General features: G+C 37.0%; 2 pseudogenes; both read right to left on the bottom strand.

The window, feature by feature from the left end:
- Positions 1 to 970: 970 nt before the first annotated feature.
- On the bottom strand, positions 971 to 1,512 carry LOC102024503 (annotated as a pseudogene).
- Positions 1,513 to 15,742: 14,230 nt separating this feature from the next.
- Positions 15,743 to 17,347, bottom strand: LOC102025167 (annotated as a pseudogene).
- Positions 17,348 to 19,259: the final 1,912 nt, after the last annotated feature.

Genomic DNA, 19,259 nt, shown 5'->3' on the forward strand with positions numbered 1-19,259 from the left:
CTGGAATGAGCTACTTAGTAGTTTCACCTGTGCAGAGTTGAGCACTACTGTACTTGCCATTATTACAAAAGTAAGGAACTTCCTTGAGATTTCCCTCTTGGTGCTTTCACTTTGTTAGGTTTTGAAATAGACTGAGGGAGGCACTTAAATGCGTCCTCAGATGGTTATCAGGTCCATTTCATTTCATTTGCAGCTTCAGTGGAGCCTTCCATTGGAGAACAAGGTGTGAAGATTTTTTTTGGCCATTTTTATGTGGAAATAGTGCTCTTTAGACAAAGACTGAGGCAACATCTATTTTTCTTGTGTTTATAGCTTTTGATTACGTTCTTTTATTAATTTTTATTTTTATTAGTACGATTACAGTACATAATGATTACATTCATCATGAGATGTTGACACATGTATGTAACACATTCTAATTTCTTTACTACACTTTCCCTATCTCTTCTTCCTCACTCCCTCCTTCTCTTGGTTCCCTTCTCCTTTGCAAAATATCTATCTCCCTATTTCTTATCAGCTGTTTTTAAAATTTGTTCTTTATTTATATGTTGAGTTTCTCATATAGAGAAACCATGTGATAATAAAGTTTTAGTCTCTGTTCTTACGCAAAGCCTGTTGATGTGTACATCACTTACATTTGAACTCTTATTTCATATATCATTTTCATGAATTTGGTGCACAAATGTAGGCTAATGTCATTATCCAAGTGGCAAGGCCATCTGATATTCGCCATTCACTTTTCTGCTTATAAGCGAAATCTCTAGGACTGACATAAGCGCATACTCAATGAAGATGTGCCAAACAGAGGCCATACAGCATCCATAACCCATTTCACAGATGGCAGTGTAGAAGTCTTCTCTGTCATCTTTCACTGAAGGGACCTTATGTAGCAAATAAATCAATAATTTAGAAGTTCTAACTGTCCAGAGGACATTCTCACATTCAGAAATGGGGACAGGCAGCAAGATTTTTAAGGCATGTCCTCCATGTCCACACTGTAACTGTGGCAGCATTTCTTTCAGCTGCTTTCCTTTGCCTGCAAGAGGACCTTGGACACATGGATATTTTACTTGACTCCTTTGATGTCCTGAAATTTCTGTAGCTAGCTCATTTTCTTCAATCTGTTTATTATAAATTTATCCAGGCCTTTCTGCTTGATCTTTTTTACTCTCTTCATTGCATCAATAGTTTTATTCCACAACTCTTGCTGGTATTTGGCAGGTTCATTTCTACATTTATCGAGTTCAAAAGAATTATCCACTGTAAACTCTTTGTCAGCTGCTTTCAGAATGCTTTAGTCCACTGGAACTTGTGAGGACTGCCCTTCTTTTTAAGTTTTTTTTAATGGCATTTAAATTTCATTTATGATATTTTAATTTAATTTAAAAAATTTTTATGACATTTTACTTTAAATGTACAGAATCCGAACACCTTGGAGTCGTTACAAACTGGCATCATATTGTGGCCCGGTCAGATGGGCCCAGAGCAGAAGTAACACTTCCTGATGTACATGTCAGACCTGTGCCTCCTTCTGTCCCTTTTGCTTTCCCTTTCCCTTTCATTCTTCCCTCCCTCCCTCTGTCTGTCCTTTCTTTTCTCTTTCTTTCTTTCTTTCTTTCTTTCTTTCTTTCTTTCTTTCTTTCTTTCTTTCTTTCTTTCTTTCTTCCCTCTCCCCTCCCCTCCCCTCTCCTCTCCTTCTCTCCCTTCCCTCACCTTTCTCTCTATCTCTGTCTGTCTCTCTTGATTTTTTGAGGCTGGGTCTTGCTGTGTAGTCCAGGCTGAACATACTATATAGTTCAGGCTGACCTCCAACTTATAACCCTCCTGCTTCAGCCTCTGGAGTGGTAGGATTACAAGTGTGCCCTCCTTTTGAACTTTGTCTTTCTTGATCTGACTGCACATGCATCCAGGGAATTTTGTGGCTGCTAGCCAGAAAAATATGCAGGTCCTTGCCTTGTTTATTTGTAAAGGAGTAATGGTCCTAGCCAAAAAATACCCAATGTGTGTCTAGGTCAATGAAGTAAAAGGAGTTGAGAGAGCCTTTTTTTTTTTTTTTTTTTTTTTTTGGTTTTTCTCTGGTACCGGGAACTGAACTCACGACCTTGCGCTTGCCAAGCAGGCGCTTTTGCCGCTGAGCTAAATCCCCTGCCCCGAGAGAGCCTTTTAACAGGATACTCCTGCGAAAGTAGGTGGGTTAGAAGAATGCACACCCAAGACCTAACTCAGGTTAGGTTTTCATATGCACTCATGTCCAGAGTCCTCCAAACTATGGTTAGATATTCTTACCTAGGATAAAGGCTTATGTTTTTTGGTATCTTTATAGTGGAATGACAACAGCAGGTGTCCTCTATTTCCATGGTCTCATAATTACCTCTCTTATAATTCCAGAAATATCTTCAAGGTTTTTGAGCTGGGCTGGCTGAGCTGTGCTGAGGACTTTTTAGCTAAGCAGCTGTTGATAAGAATGTGATGGTGTAATGAAGCCATCTAGAGAAGCTGCTCTCAGGATAAATTGTCCTTGGTCCTAGGATTGAGTTCTAACTAAAACAGAAAGTTTTGGATGGTTTCATTGCACTCTGAGGCTACTACCAGGCCCGGGAATGCTGCCACATATCTACAGTAAATTTAGCCTCAGGAAACATAACTAACAAAAATTATAAATAGCTTCTGAAGAGATTTATGAATTAGCCTATAATGGATTCATAATAAATTATTAAAGAAGGCTAGGACTAGTATGTATATAGCTCTGAGCAAGGTGAAGTTGATGTCAGTGAGAACAACCATGGTCTTTTACAATGCTGGTGACAATATTTAGTCTCAATCAGCAAGACAGTTCTTATATTCTTGTAATGTTACATCATATTTTTATACAAGAGAATTATATATGGTTGATATGACAAAATATTACTGAGAATATGTGTGTTTTGTTCACTCATTTATTTATTTTCAAGAGGTCCTAGGGCCGGGGATATAGCTCAGGGGCACAAGCACCTACCTGGCAAGTGGAAGGTCCTAAGTTCAATTCCTGGTTAAAAAAAAAAAAAAAAAAAGAGGTACTAGGATTGCAAAACTGAGTAAGACATAGTTTTTCCTCTTAAAAGTATTAGAGTCTAGAATGGAGGGCAGATATACTGAAAACTGGTTGAAATACAATGTAGTGTTAAAGATAATATGATAATAGTGGTTCTGAGCTTTGGATGTACGTTCGGTCATCTGGAGAGCTTTTTAAAATTTCAATTTTCAGACCAGTGTGAGTACTTTTGCCTAGAGAGAAATACCCTTAGCTGAATCTTGAATTTTGTATAGTTCGCCAAATTAATAAGAGGAATAACATAATTGGCTGAGGAAATAGCACTTAGGAAACTGTGTATTTGGAAAAGGTAGGTCTTAGTATATGAGACAGGGCAAGTCCAGAGGGCTGTGGACTACAGCTTCTGCGGTCAGGGCTGTTGAACCAGGCCTGGCGAGTGGGGCGCTGAGAAGGGTTGAAAGGAGAGGTGTGGCTTTTGGGTCTGCTGGGCGAGATGGAGACTGAGTCACAGCTGAAACTCTACCTTCTCCCCTTCTGCTTCAGCGTGAAAGGCCCCGTAAAGATGCTGTGGCTGGCACTCACTGTGACATCTATGACCTTTTTTATTATTGTGCAAGCCCCTGAACCATACATTGTTATCACTGGATTTGAAGCCACTGTTATTTTCTTTTTCATAATTTTATATATCCTCACACCTGATCGATTGATGAAATGGTTATTTCAACCTTTGCTTGATAGTATCAACTTGATGGTAGTAACATTATTCATGATCACCGTATCTGTGTTGCCACTGATGCCAGAAGCCGCATTGATAATCACTGGAGGAGTGGCTGCACTTGTGGCAGCACGGTGCTGTGTTGCTGATGGCATCCTGATTTACCGGAAACTTCTGTTTAATCCAAGTGGTCCTTACCAGAGAAAACCCGCTCAAGGCAAAAAAGGAAGTTCTGTAATTTTATATTTCTTTTTAGTTTGTACTAAATATTAAATGTATTTCTTTATTCTTTCATAAAAAGTAACAAGAGAGGCAAAGACATGTTTGGAGGAGTAAGTAGGAGCCAGATCTTAGAGAGCTCTGAAGAGACATTAGTACTTCATGTACTTATTATGAAGCCACCAAAGGGTTGTAAGCAGTAGGCAATCGTGAGCAGATGTTTTGGCTTTACTAGCTCACTCTGGTGCAGTGTTAAGGAAGAAGTGGATCACCTAAACCTCGTTCAGGGAGACCCATTTGCACATTAATACAATCATTCAGATGAGAAGTCCTGTAGATCTGGATTTAGCGCTGTAGCAGTCGGGGTAGAGGTGAAGAAACAAATGAGAAAAATTTGGAGAGTAAACAGCTTGGAACATGAAAGGAGGGGCGTGTAGGAAAAAGTGCACAGGACTCTGAAGCTGCTCAACTGGGTGACTGGGAGAATAAAAATATAACAAGCAGAAACAGAACTGACAAAGGGAAGTCAGTTTGGGGAAATGTGTTTCATTTTAATGTTTGGTTAAATGCAAGGAAGAATCCTAGGTTAAATCCTTGAAAGAAATCACTAGGATGCTCTTGAATATACAAGCTGGGGATTTGGAAAGTAGACAGGGCTGGAGAGAGAAAGTTTAGATTTATATTCATCAGTGTGATAGCTGAGTTCACTAAAAGTTCGAGAATATGCTCCCTTTCTTCCTCTTTTGTTTACCTTACCTGACAGTCCTTTAGTGACGAAAAGCATGTATTTTTTAAACTGCCTCAATTCAGTCAATGTGATCATTAAATAAATATTCAGGACCCTAGGTTTGGTCAAAATATTATTTATTAATATTTCAGTATCAGCGGGTGCTGAAATAAATATGCACTGAGGTCCAGCTTGAGCCTAAATTTGTTGCTAACCATAATTTAACAGGAGGTACAGGAGAGTCAAGAAAACCTGAAATTGACTTACCAGTAATCTATTTATATGAAAATCAAGGACCCTTCACCCCCATAAAATAATTTATTCTAAAAAAAAAAAATAATAATTTATTCTATAACAGTGGTTGTCAATCTTGGAGCTTTAAATAATCCCAGTGCCCAGTATTTAAAATGAATAGGCACTTCTTGGAAGAAGTACAAATAGCCAGTAAATACGTGAAAAAATGTTGAGGATCTTTGGCTATTAGGGAAATGCAAATCAAAATAACAGTGACCCAGCACTCAGGAGGCTGAGGCAGGAGGATCCACAGTGAGTTCCAGGCCAACCTGGGCTACATAGTGAGATTCTGCCTCAAAAACAAAGAAACAAACAAACAAACCCACGGAGGTTCCATCTTACTGCAGGAAAAACAGCTATTATCAAAGACACAAAAAATGGCAAATTCTGGGGAAGTTGTAGGGGAAAAAGGAACCCTTCTGCATTGTTGGTGGATAGTAAACTAGTAGGACTATTATGGAAAGCATTATGGAGATGACTAAAAAAACTAAAAATAGAAATTCCACTTGACCCAGTTATACCTCTTCTGTGTATCTTCCTGAAAAAGCTACAGTGATACATGCATGTCTACATTTATAGTAGCACAACTCATAATAGCTAAATTATGGGAGCAGCCTATTTTTGCTTTAACAGGTGAATGGATAAAGAAAATGTATATATACACATTGGAGTACTATTCAACCATAACAAAGGAGAAATTTCAGTTATTTATAGGAAAGTGGATGGATCCTGAGACTATAGTAGTACGTGAAATAAATCAGATATGGTTAAATATTGAATGGTTCTTTAATACGAGTGAACCAAAATATAAATAATTTAAAGATCTAAATAAAAGAGACATGGTAGAAAACAGGGTGTAGTAAAAATGACTCAGATGAGATATGAATATTATGAATATAATTATATTTATTCACAAACATACACAAATTTAAAAAGTTAACAAAAAGAAACTCAAGGCCAGGGATGCACTCCATTAATTAATCAGAACTTCTGAGAGTGGAACCTGGCCAAGCATTAATATTTATTAAATATCTGCAGGTCATTCTTTGTGTACCCAAGTTTGAGAATTCTTGCTATAGAGGCTGAGAGCCTAGAGAGGTCCAGGTGTGAGTCAAGGATATTGGTCCATGTGGCAGGCAAAGGGTAGTGTTACGGGCAGCATGTATCTAGCAACTGAATTGTCTGTAGGTTGAGCTTCCCGGAGTCAGACCTGAGGCCATGCTCAAATTGCCATATGTTATGCCTTGTGTCTAGATGTGTCCAAAAGCCTCATGTGCTCATAGCTGGCTGGATCTAGGGTCTGTGATACTGGGATTAAGGGTGCATGATACTAACTAGTCCACTGATTGGAATTAGCATAGTTTTGGGAGTGGCTGAATGGGTTTACCGAAGACAGAAAACCTACCCTGGGTGATGGTGGCACCACCCAAAAGGCTTGTAGCCTAGATGGGATAAAAGGGAAAGGCAGGCTGCTTGCTGCTCCCTGCTTGCTCTGCCATGAACTGTTTCTCGTCTGCCATGCCCCTATGCCATGCTGCCATGCCCGGGAACCAGCTGACTATGACTGAAATCTCTATAAACTGTGAGCTGAAATAAATCTTTTCTCCTTTAATTTTGGGTGTCATGTATTTTGTTTCAGCAGTGAGGAGAGTAATCAAGACAACACTCCTGAGACTTAGGGCTAAGAACTTACAGTGAAAATAAAAGCTGAAATAATAGTGTCCTCTATAAACTCAGTAGGATGGTAAGAGAACAAGAGGTCAACAATTTTGACATTGACGGTAACACTAATAGCATTATTGATAGTGACCCCTTCAGGCACCAAAATTTTATTGAGATCCTGTACTTTGTACCATCCACTTGCTTAGGTGCTGAGGATACAGTGACAAACGGTAGACTATGTCTTTTCTCTCTTGAATCATGGATATCAGTGGGTGGAGATGGTGAAAACTACATCAGCAGTGCTAAGTGCTGTGGAAAGCTTTAAACAGAGTGATATAATGGAGAACAGCGGGTGCTTATTTGGATTTAGAGAAATTGCTTTGAAGAAGTAACGTTTAAAGTATGAATGACAAGGTCAACTGTATGAATTATTAGGAAAACATAGTAGATGAAGCAGTAGCAAATAAAATGGATTCAAGGCAGAAGCAAGCTTAGCGTCCTCAAAGAGAAAAAGGATGTCAGTGTGGCCAGCTCAGATTGAATGAGTCCAGAGTGGCACAAGATGCAGTTCTAGAGTAGTCAGGAGCCGTATAAACGTAGGCTCTCCTTCCTTTAGGGAGGAAAATAATATGACTTTAGATGATCGTACTACTGTTGAGAAAATGGATTCGTTCACTGAAATAATGAAAACGCAGACCAATTCGTAGAGCATTTGTAATAGTACAAGTAAGGTTAATAGTGAATTTGGGAAGGAATTGGTAAGTTGAGATGTGTTTTGAAGGTAAAATCCATAGTTCTTTCGGAGGTTAAGGAAAGATGTGCTGAGATGATGGCAGTGGTTGCAGCAGTAAGGCAGTGGCATTGTTGAGGGCATTAGCTCTCCTGGCAGTGGTACCTTCAGGACCTTGGATAAACAGCATCCGTTCCTTCAGCTCAGACATCAGTCCTTGCAGTTGTCCTGGACATTGTTGACATACTAGCCACTCTTGGTGATGACAGGAACAGGAGACATCATCAGAATTGGAGGGAAATGGCAGGCACCACATGGCAGCAAAGCAGATTCATTTTCAGAGCACATGTGAGATAGCCTCTGAGTACTTATTTCCAGAAATATTAAAGAAAACTTAACAAGGGTTATTTATAACTTCTGCAGAACAGATGGGAGAGGAGTCAGAGATATATAATTTTGTGATTGTGGTTCCATATTCCCCATAGGCTGCTTTGACAAATGTAAACTGGATTACTCATTAAAGAGAGTCTAATCAAAGCTATACTAAATTGAATATTATCAAATACCTTTTTCAGTAAAAATTCCTCCTGCTATGGAAATATTAACATTATTATATTAAAATGACGTAAGAGCCGGGGATATAGCTCAGTGGCACAGTGCCTGCCTGGCAAGCATAAGGCCGTGAGTTTGATTCATGGTACTCTGCTAAAAGAATGACTTAAGGAATTGTCAGGTACATACTCATAAAGGTTCACACAACATGGAAGTTAGATGTTGTAACTGTTAACCTTCCAGTCATATTCCTTCTAAGAGGTAACCACAATGAACAGTTTAGTGAGTTTCCTTCAAGATATTTTTTGTGTTTTTATATATTGTTTATGTGCATATATAGTTGTTCCATAAAATAGTTCTGTAACTATAGATCTACATATCACTTTAGAAAATACAAGAAGTCAGAGGCATCTTTCTACATCAGCCCATTTTCTTTTCTTTTTCTTTTTGAGACACGATCTTACTATGTATCCCAGGCTAGCCTTGAAGTCACTAGGTAGCCCAGGTGTGCCTTGAACTCATGGAGACACTCCTGCCTCTGCCTCCTAAATGCCGAGATTATGGGATTACAGGTGTGCACAACCATGCCTGGTAGTCCATTTTATTTTTTAAAACAAATGCATAATTTCTGTGTGTGACTATCTGGGAATATAGTTAGTTCCCTCTTGATGAGCTTTCAGTTTTACTTTGTGCCTCTGTGGGAACATGTCTGAAGACTAACAGGGGACTTGCATGATTAAAAAATGCTTTCTGGTTTTATTAGTTATACAACCAAGTTGTCCTTTCAGAAGAATGTCCCCAATTACACTCCCATTGGTAGTGTTTGAGAGACCCATTTTCTGTTTACTTTCACTGGGTTTCATCAATTTTTTAAAATCTTTGCCAACAGGATGGGTAAAACTGGCATTCTGTTGTTTAATTGTTTTTTTCCTAATTATTAGTAAAATTGAGTATTTCAGTATATTTACTATTTACATTTTTCTGTGAATTATATCCTGATATATATATAAAATATATATTATATATTTACTCATTTTTCTGATGGGTTGTCTTTTTCTCATCGACTTATAGAGGATCTTCATATATTTAAAGTATTAATGGTTTTCTCACATAATAGCAAAATTTTCTTCCTGCTGATTTATCTTTTAATTTTGTTTATGTTACCTTTTGTCATACAGATATTTTAAATTTTGACGTCACCAAATCTCACATTTCTGGATTTGGGATTTGGAGTTTGCTAACGAAGGCCCTTCTAATGAAAGATGATATAAAATGTTCTAGTGTATTTAATTTTAATGCATACTTTTTCATTTAAGTGTTTCTTCTTCTTTTATCCTATCATTACTTAAACATTTAAACTATTAAATATATCTCATGTAGAAAAAGCATAGGCATAATAAAATAAATACCTGTGCATTCACTAGCCAGTTTAAAAAATAAACACTTTTAATACCTTAGAAGGCCCCTGTGTGTTTCTCTTCAATTATTTCCCCTTTGGTCACCACCATAAACAATCAATATCTTGCCTTTTGTTTTTCTTTACATATTATTCACTTATGTATTATATATTGCTTAGTTTTCAAGAATCGACTAGCAAGTACTCATCCTCCTGTATTGGGAAAGATCGATACTGGCACTGTTAAATAAAGGGTTCCAGAGGAAAAGCCTTGGAGCACAGCCTGTCTTCAGCTTTCCTGAGACTATGTAATAATCCATTCTAAGGAAGTTAGTGGGCAAATTTGCAAGTGCTTTTGTGTGACACGGTGGCATGCTGGAGCTGGTTGATATATTCAGGAAACTGATGTCATGTTAGCAGCTTGAAATTGCCCACATTGTATGTGAGAGTGGAGGGGATGGGACCGGGGAGAAGTTGGTTAAGGATACAAAATGTCAGTTAGGTAGGAGGAATAAATTCAAGAGATCTACTATACAACATGGTGACTGTAGTTAACAGTGGTGTAGTGTATACTTGAAAATTGCTTAGAAAGAAGATTTTTAGTGTTTTCAGTGGAAAAATAAATACATGAGATAATGTGTATGTTAATTAGTTCAATGTGGTCATTATACAATGAATACATATTTTAGAGTAGCATCTTGTCTAACAAAAAACATGATTTGTATTTGTCAATTGAAACGAAAATAGAAATTGCCAATAACGGGAATATGTGCATCATGAAGTTGATAAACTCTAAAATCAGAGGTTTTTCCTTTAATTGAAAAATACTTTCGGAGAGCTCACCAGCTAGAAAGCCACTTGTACCAAGAATGGTTCACAGTGGTCAGGTTGTCAGGCAAGGCAACAATGTGGACCAAGTTTTGAACATCCTGCAGAGACGTGAGCAGAAGGAATAGGCAGCTCTGTATTTATTAAACTCACCATGTTTAAACTCTAGCTCTCAAAAAAAAAAGTCAACGTTTAACACTTCTGTTGGCGGCAAAATCTGGATCTCAGATGATCCAGGCATCAAGGGTTATATGAGATCTTGCCTGTTTGAAATGTCTTTAATCTACCCTGTCACTTGATTAAGCAGTCTGACTGGGCATAGAAATTTAGTTAGGAAATAATTTTCCTTGAGAATTTTGAAGGCATTACTCTGTTGCCTCTGAGTTTCCAGTGTTATATTGAGAGGTGTTTCCTGGTGCAAGGTTTAGGTTACAGCAGTGAAAGTGAGCAGTGGAGGCAGGCAGGAGCAAACTATCATTGGCTGTTGGAAGCCAAGGAAGTTTAATTGATCATCCATGAGAGTGTTAGAGTTGTTAAGAATAATCGTGTCAGTGATGATGGAGAACAGGACAGCAAGCCTGGTGGCAAAGTTATAAGGGCTGTGGGCTACTTGACACAGTGAGGTGTGGAGCTGGTGATTTTTTTTTTTTTTTTTTTTTTTTTTTTGGTACTGGGGATTGAGCTCAGAGAGCACTGAGTGACCTACCCAGCCATTTTTATTATTATTATTTTTTATTTTGAGACAAAGTCTCACTAAGTTGCCAGGCTGCAATCAAACTTTAGATCCTCCCGCCTCAGCTTCCCAAATAGCTTTGACTAAGCATTGTACCAGCACAGCTGGTAGAGGTGGTGATTTTTTTTATTTCAAAGACAAAAGAGCAAAAACAAAATAACAAAAACAAAGCCAAAAACAAAAATAAAACAGTACAAAAACTATAAAAATGATACAAAATTTCAAAACAAGATGATAGGAAATCAACAATAGTTGTTGTACTACTTATTGTTTTCTTCAAAGTACTTGCTCAGGTTACCAGATATAGGTATGCAAGATTGATCAAACAATTAAATTGTAATGAATACCTAGGTATATAAACACTTTATAGATTTTAATGTAGATCTTTCATGATAATGATTTGCCTCTTGAAATCTGAGCAATTTACACTCTCATCAATAGATTTTGATAATCCATTTCTCCATACCATCATCAGTAAATATTAGATACTAGCAAGTATTTAATCATTAAAAAATGTTTTTTGGGACAGGGTCACTGCATAGCTTACTTGGCCCTGAAGATGTGGCATTCCTCCTACCTCAGCCTCCTGCGTGCTGGCATTACAGGCGTGTGCCACCAAACCAGTTTAGTCATTTAAATTTTGCCAACTGAATAATAAAAACAGAAGATCACATTTTTTCTACTTGCATTTGTCTCTGTATGTGTGTACATACATGTGTGCATGTGCCTGTGTGTATGTGTCTGTGTTACTGGGGATTTGATTTGGGATCTTCACATGGAGCTACATCCCTGGCCTTTAGATTTTTAATTTGTTTTATTTTGAGACAATGCCTTGCTAAATTGTTAAGTTGCCCAGGCAGGATTTGAATTTGCAATCTTCCTGCTTCAGCTTCCTAGAGTGCTTGGATTACAGGCATGCACCATCGCTTCTATTTGCATTTTACTATTAGTGAGGCTAAACATTTAAAGATTTTTCGTTTTGGTACCGGGAATCAAACTCAGGACCTTGCGCTTGCCAGGCAGGCGCTTATGCTGCTGAGCTATATCCTTGGCCCTTAAAGATTTTTTTATTGAAAATTTTTACTGAAACTTTTCTCATCTTTGAATTGCTTCTTTGGCCATTTTTATTTCACTTTTTTTGTCTTTTTGAGACAGGGTCTCACTATTCAGTGTAGGCTGGCCTTGAGCTCACTTTGTATCCCAGACTGGCCTTGAACTCTCAGTGATCCTTCTGCCTCAGCCTCCCAGGCTGGGATTACAGGCTACACCACCACACCCAGCTCAGCCATTTTTCTTTGAATTTTTTTACTGATTTGAGGGAGCCCTTTCTTCTTTATGCATATTAGAATTTTAATTCTCTAAAATATTTACTCCTGCTTTGTTTTTTAAAAATAAAAAACCTTGGTTTTCTTAATGCTGTCATTTATTGTACAGATTTAGATTTGTATGCAGTCAGAGCTATCATTTTTCACTTGATAGCCTCTGGGTCTCCTTTTTCTTTCTTGAGACAAGGTCTCACTATGTAGTTCAGGCTGGCCTTGAATGCACAGCAATTCTCCTGTCTCAACCTCCCAAGTGCTGGGATTACAGCTGTGCACCACCATGTGTGGCTCTGGTAGAACAAATTTTTTTTCATTATTTTTGTTTTTCAAAAATTTTGAGATAAGGTCTTAAAGGTGAATTTCTTAGAATTGAAATTTCTTTGACAAAAATTTTTTTTGTCAAAAATTATATTTTTTGATCAAAAATTATATTGTTATAGGTTTTTGACAAAAATTATATTGGATTTATACTTTAATTTTGAAAAAATTGTTTCTTTTTATTTTGGATATTACATTGTCCTACCGGAAAACTCAGTATACTTTTCCATTTTTAATGTTCCCTTATCAATTTTATTTATTTATTTAAAATTTTTTATTTCTATCAGTACATGTTTGCAGTTCATAATGACTGCATTCATTGTGAGGAGTTGGTTCATGTACATAACACATTTTAATTATTTTTTATGTCTCTTTCCCCCCCTTTTCACCCCCCACCACCTCTTGGTCCTCTTCCCATTTGAAAAAGCTCAAAATCCCTGTTTCTTATTATCTATCTTTAATTTTGCTTTTTAATTTATTTATATTTTTGGTTTCTGATATCAGAGAAACAACGCAATATTTAAGCTTGTGCCTCTGACTTATTTCACTTAAAATTATAGTCTCAAGGCACATCCATTTCCCTACAAATCACTCAAATTTATTATTTTTTAGAGTAGAGTATTACACCATTATACTTTTCCATTTTTAAAGATGTTCTTTTATATGCTTCAGTAAAGTTTCATGGTTTTCTTCATGTAAGTTTTATATGTTTTGCTAATGTTTTATAGTTTTATTATAATGAATATGTTTTTGTTGCATTTCTAATTATCCTTTTCTATTATCATTATACTGCAAGCTATTTATTTTGGTGAAAATAAACTTTCACTATAATGAGAAGCTATTTATTCACCTTCTATCTTGCCTCATGATTTTAATAGTTATTTTATTCTTTGAACTTTTTCAGCTAGACTATCACATCATCAGCAAATACACTGTATTTTCCTTTGCAATATTTAGCACTCATTTGTTGTTCTTATTTTTTATTTTAAACAGAAAAGAATAATAAAAATGACACAGAATTTCAAAATAAGATGATAGGAAATTAACAATGATTATTATATTGCATATTGTTATCTTCAAAGTAGTTGCTCAGATTACCAGATATAGGCATGCAAAATTGATCAAACAATATAAACACTAACTATTCCTTTCAATGAACTAGTAGAAATTAGTAGTACAATTATCTTAGCTATTTTGAATATATATATATATATATTTTTTTTTTTCCTCTTCCTTCTTTTCTTCTTTCCCTCATCCCAGTTGTTCTTTCCTTTTGAGCGGTTACTTCCCCTTTCACAATATCTATTGTACCTTTTGGATCTTATTTACTTTTTCAGTTTCTTACTCTAGGGAGACAATTCAATGTGATTCTGATTTATTTCACTTATGAGTATGGTCTCTAGTTGCATCCATTTACCTGTAAAAGACCCAAATTTATCCTTCTTTATAGCTGAGTAGGACTCCGTTGTGTAAAAAGACCACATCTTTTTTATCCATTCCTCAGTTGATAGGCATTTGGGTTGTTTCCAAGATTTTGCTATGACAAATTGTGCTGCTATAAACATGGGCGCACATATATCACTGTGGTATGATGTTTTTAATTCTCCTGGAAAATACCCAGAAGGGGAATAGCTGGGTCTAATGGGACCTCTAATCCTAGTTTTTTGAGGAATCTCCATACTGATTTTCACTGTGGTTGTACCAGTCTAGATATATATGTATTTTTTTTTACTAAGACCAGTGTGGTGATAGTAGTGTTGTTTTGGTTGTTGTTTTTTGTCATTTAGTTCTGATGGCTTTGAACACAGGTGACCACAAGCTTATACTGTTAATTTAGCTCTGGGTTTTATTTTATTTTTTAAAATGTGAATTTGATTAATGCATTGTGGAAAGACATAATGACTACACTCGTCATGGGGAGGTGGTACATGCACATAGCACATCTTCATTCTTTTCATAGCCCTTCCCCTCCCGTACTCTGGGTTTTAAATGTTGGCTGGATGTTTCCTGGAACCTTAAACTCAGCATGTCCAAAATCAATAGACATTCCTAGTTGCCACACATGCCCAACCTCAGTCAGGTATTCATTTCTTTATTTCTGCTATTTGTGTTCAAATACCTCACTTATTCTAGTCATTCTGGGTTTTTTCCTTTGAAAGATACATCAGCTTTTTCTCTCATCTTTGAACAACAACAGCAAATCTGATAGGTTCAAGTTTGGATTTCAAAAGTAACACATGCCTTTGTGTAACTGAAAGAGAAGTCCACTTGGCTTATTGGTCCCATACCTCATCTGCCAGTGTTTCTTCTATTCTTTACAAATAGAAAATGTCCTGTACTAGCAGTAACAGTATTTATAATCCCTTTCATTTATCTTAGTCCTGTTTTAGATCTGTGTGTTAATCTGAATAAGAGATGCATATTTTAATTTTTAAGGCAGATGTTAAGTTTTTCTGTATGCCTTGTGAAATTTCATCTTGTCATGGGCAAACACTATCACAAAATATAATAATGCCTTATTTTTTAAGGGTGAGATAAAGAGAACTTGAGGTACTGAAGAGCAAAGCTGCATATGCAATACAAAGTGGCATAAGATTTTATGGCATTGTTCTCTGCCTTTTATATAGGCCAAGGTGGCTTTCCACTTGACACAATAGAAAATAGGCTATAAAATATGAAAATAAAATGTTCTAAAACTAGACCTCAGGGCATTTTGGTAAGCTTTTCAATAATCATCTGTAAAGCATTTGAAGGAAATTACTAACATGGAGGCTAAGGCAGGAGGATCACAAATTCAAGCCTAACCCTGGCAATTTAGTGAGACACAGTCTTAAAAATAAAAACAGAATAGAAAGGGGTGGGAGTGTAGCCCAGTGTAAAGGCTTTGGGCTTGCTCCCTAGTACTGCAGAATAAAGGGCTTGAGAGGTAGCTCAGTGCCAAGGTCTACCATTTGATCCCTAGTACAGAAAAAGAAAAAAAGAAAAATGCTAATTGCCAGCCACCCCCTCAAAACAGTCCCATGGAAAGGCTCTGAAAAGTTCTGCTTTCTCAAACCTTTAAATTATATCACATTATAGTCACATCTTTTGCTACCCATGGTGAAGAGCTTTGTGGTGGTTAAAAACTGCAGACTGCCATTACTGTTAATATTTTTCTCTCAAAGCAAGTTCATGCTGACATATCTAGTGTTGGGAAGTACAAAAACTATTAACTATCATTCTTTGTATTTCCAAGGTGACTTTTCTCCATCTTTGAAGAATGAACAAAAGCTTGAGGTGTTCATTTCAGAAGATAAACCACAGCATCAAGTCCCTCGATATTCACCCAGACCATATGCACCTTTTTCCATATGTGTCCTATTCCAGATAATGCCTTGGCAAAGCAGTTAATAACATATCTTTATTTTCCAAGAGTCCTAGGTAAGGAGTATGGCTCAGCCTGTCTCGGGTCTGCAGACACAGCTCATGTCCCACTGGCAAGCTGGATAAAGATTTCAATTTCTCTCTCTCTCTTTTTTTTTAAGAGTAGGAAGAATTTATTGAGAGAAAGAAAGCTTCTGTCTAAGAGGGACAGAAAGGGGCCCAGAAAGTGGGTTGCACCTCAGTTTCTCTTTTCGGAGCCCACCCTTTTGCCCAATGGAATATCTGTTACAGTGATATTCACAGAGCCAGTTCCCAATAAAAGACTGCAGCTACCCCACTGAACAGCATCAGTGGACAAGCCCTAAGAAGGTTTGACTTCTTTACCTTAGCTCTTGGTCAATAAAGATGAGATGTTATTAGCTGCTCTTTTTGTAGCCAGTGGACTGTTATCACTAGCAATATGGTAACAGTTAGATACCATTCAGTAGCCCGCTTTATTGGTATTGCCCGTGTTCCACACAATCGGATCAACTATTATATCAGCAGGTTGAGGTGCACAGAGCCTGAGCATCCCGTAAGCAAGAGTTGATCTAAGAGTTGTAGGCCGAACTGTGTCATATTTCTCCGGTGGAGACTCTCCTCTGTCAGTGCAGTGCACACAACCATTTCATTATCATGGATATTCAGGAGAATCTCCACATCAAAGTTGGTCAGTCTTCCATTTGAAATGATCAAAATCTCTTGCAGCCTCATCTAAGGTATAGCAATGTTACGTTCCTGCCCTATTGCATATACCTCTAAACTTGAGCACCTGAGGCTCATTTTCTTTTTTTGAGTGTTCATCAGTCTCATCTTTGGAATGTTGATGTCTCCTCTTTTATGGATTTTCACAATAGTCTGAGATACATGAATCTAAAATATGCTTGGTAAACACTCTAACATCTCCCTCATGTAATTTGTCTCCTTGACCATTATCAATTTTCTCTGTATTTGAATTCTGTTTATCTTTTTGTGCTTTGTTTCCCCACCCCTTGAAACAGGTGTTAATTTCCTACACTTTTAAAGGATCTGACCATGGGAGTTTTCCAGCCAAATCTTCAAAATCTTTTAGAGCTTCTTCCTTCAGTTTTTTTGAAATGGAAATCTTCAAACTTCCCAACAGTCACAAATAAATGATCAGCTGATCACAGACAATGAACCTGCACCAGGCTTTCCACTGAAATTTCAAAATATATCTTGCCCTGATCTCTGCTGATTTTGAATGATAACCCCAATTTCTCTCTTATTTCATTTGCAGCTCTTTGCTCAAAGCCACTGGGGACAGTGATTCCAATAGTGACATGGAGATGCTCAGACTTGTTTTTGGTCGTACTTTCTCTTGTTACTGGTACACATCTCTGGTTTTCACAAAGATTAACATCCAGGGGTTGGTTAGTAGCCTCTGGAATGTTAGACATTTTGGCAATGTTTCTAAGATCCCTAATAAAGTTCCCTTTGGACTCTAGCACCCCATGGTCCCTGAGTTCATTATTTGGATTTAAATCTTAAATCACTCTTCATTTTCTCTCTATTTACCTCCTCTTCTGTACTATTTTCATTCAGAAACATTTCTTTTTGTTTTTTGCGGCGGCGGGGGGGATTTTTTTCTGGTACTGCAAATCGAACTCATGAACTTGCGCTTACCAGGCAGGCGCTGTGCCGCTGAGCTAAATCCCCAGCCCCTTCAGAAACATTTCTTAATTTGTCCTCTGTCCCATCTTTCTAACACATCTGCTTCATTCTATTCTTACTGTTACCCCCTTCAATCTAATTTGACAAACTATGATTTATGGTTTTTTATGTGTTAGGCACAGTATATGGAGATACAAATGTAAATAATCAAAGTTACTGCTCTTGAAGAGTTTACAAGTAGTGGGTGAAGATTATTAAACTGAACTACACTATCATGTATTAGACACTTCTAGCCCTATATGTATAATCAAATAATAGTAATTGAAGAAAGGAAGAAGTTCTGTTTCTGCTGAGTCAAAAAGTTTGAATTTCAGGACAAGTTTGTTTTTCAGGTGAAAAAGGAGAAGAAGAAAGGCATTTCTTTTAAAAATTATTTATATTTATTAGTATGTTTGCAATATATAATGATTCTATGCCTTGAGAGGAGTTGGTATATGTACATAATACATCTTAATTCTTTTTACATCCTCTTCCCTTCCTCCACCCTCTCCCCATCTCTTGGTCCCCTTATCTTTTACAAAAGATCTGTCTCCCTGATTCCTGTTATCATTTATTTTGCTCTTTAATTTATTTAGATTTTGGGATATCATATAAGAGAAACTGTGTGATATTTAAGCTTGTGTGTTGGATTCATTTCACTTACCATTATCGTTCCAAGGTGCACACATTTTCCTACCAATGATTCAAGTTTATCCTTCATTATAGCACAGTAGTACTAAACTGTGTATAAATAACCCATTTTCTTTATCCATTTATCTGCTGGCGAACCTATGAGATTTAGTACTATAAATGTGGGTATGTGTCTTGTTTACTTTTCTCTCATTGCTGGGGAAAAAATACCTGATGCCCAAACTTAAGGAAGGAAGGATTTATTTAGTTTACAGTTTGTGGAGGTTTCAGTCTGTACTTGGCTGGCTCCAAGGCAGAGTGGCACATGGCAGAGGGTAACAGTTCATAGCAGCGTAAGACAGCAAAAGCAACCAGAGCAAAATGGAGGAATGGCAAAGGGAAGAGCAAGCCTCTTTCCCTCCCTTACATTTTATGCAAAGTGCCTGCCTGGGGGGGGTGTAGCACTCACACCCATAATCCCAGCATGGACTATGGATCAATCAAAAATCTAGAATAGAAGCCCGCCCCATGACTGCATGACGATTTGGGGGAACATGCAGACACAAACCATAACAGTATGTATGTATGTATGTGTGTATGTATCACTGTAATATAATGTCTTTAACACTTTCAGGAAGATATCTACAAGGCAGAAAAGTTGTGTCAAATGGAATTTATTATGTTAGTTTTTTGAAGAATCTCTATACTGATTTCCATAGTGCTTACTATTTTACATTCCCACCCAAAATGGAGAGTGATTCTTTTTTCCCTGAAGCTTTATCCACATTTTAAGTTTGATTTCTTGATGATAGGCAGTCTTTTTGGAGAAAAATGGAATCACAGTGTTGTTCTAATTTGCATTTTTCTAATAGCTAGAGATGTTGAACATGTTTCCATGTATTTATTAGTCATTAGTACTTCTGAGAAGTGTCTGTTCATTTCAATTGCTCATTTTAAGTTGAAATATCATTTTATGTAATGTAATACTTTTCAGTTCTTTATATATTATAGATATTAGTCCTATGTCTG

This window comes from Chinchilla lanigera, unplaced genomic scaffold (assembly GCF_000276665.1).
Source record: "Chinchilla lanigera isolate Chin_1 unplaced genomic scaffold, ChiLan1.0 scaffold00133, whole genome shotgun sequence".
Classification (NCBI taxonomy): Eukaryota; Metazoa; Chordata; class Mammalia; order Rodentia; family Chinchillidae; genus Chinchilla; species Chinchilla lanigera.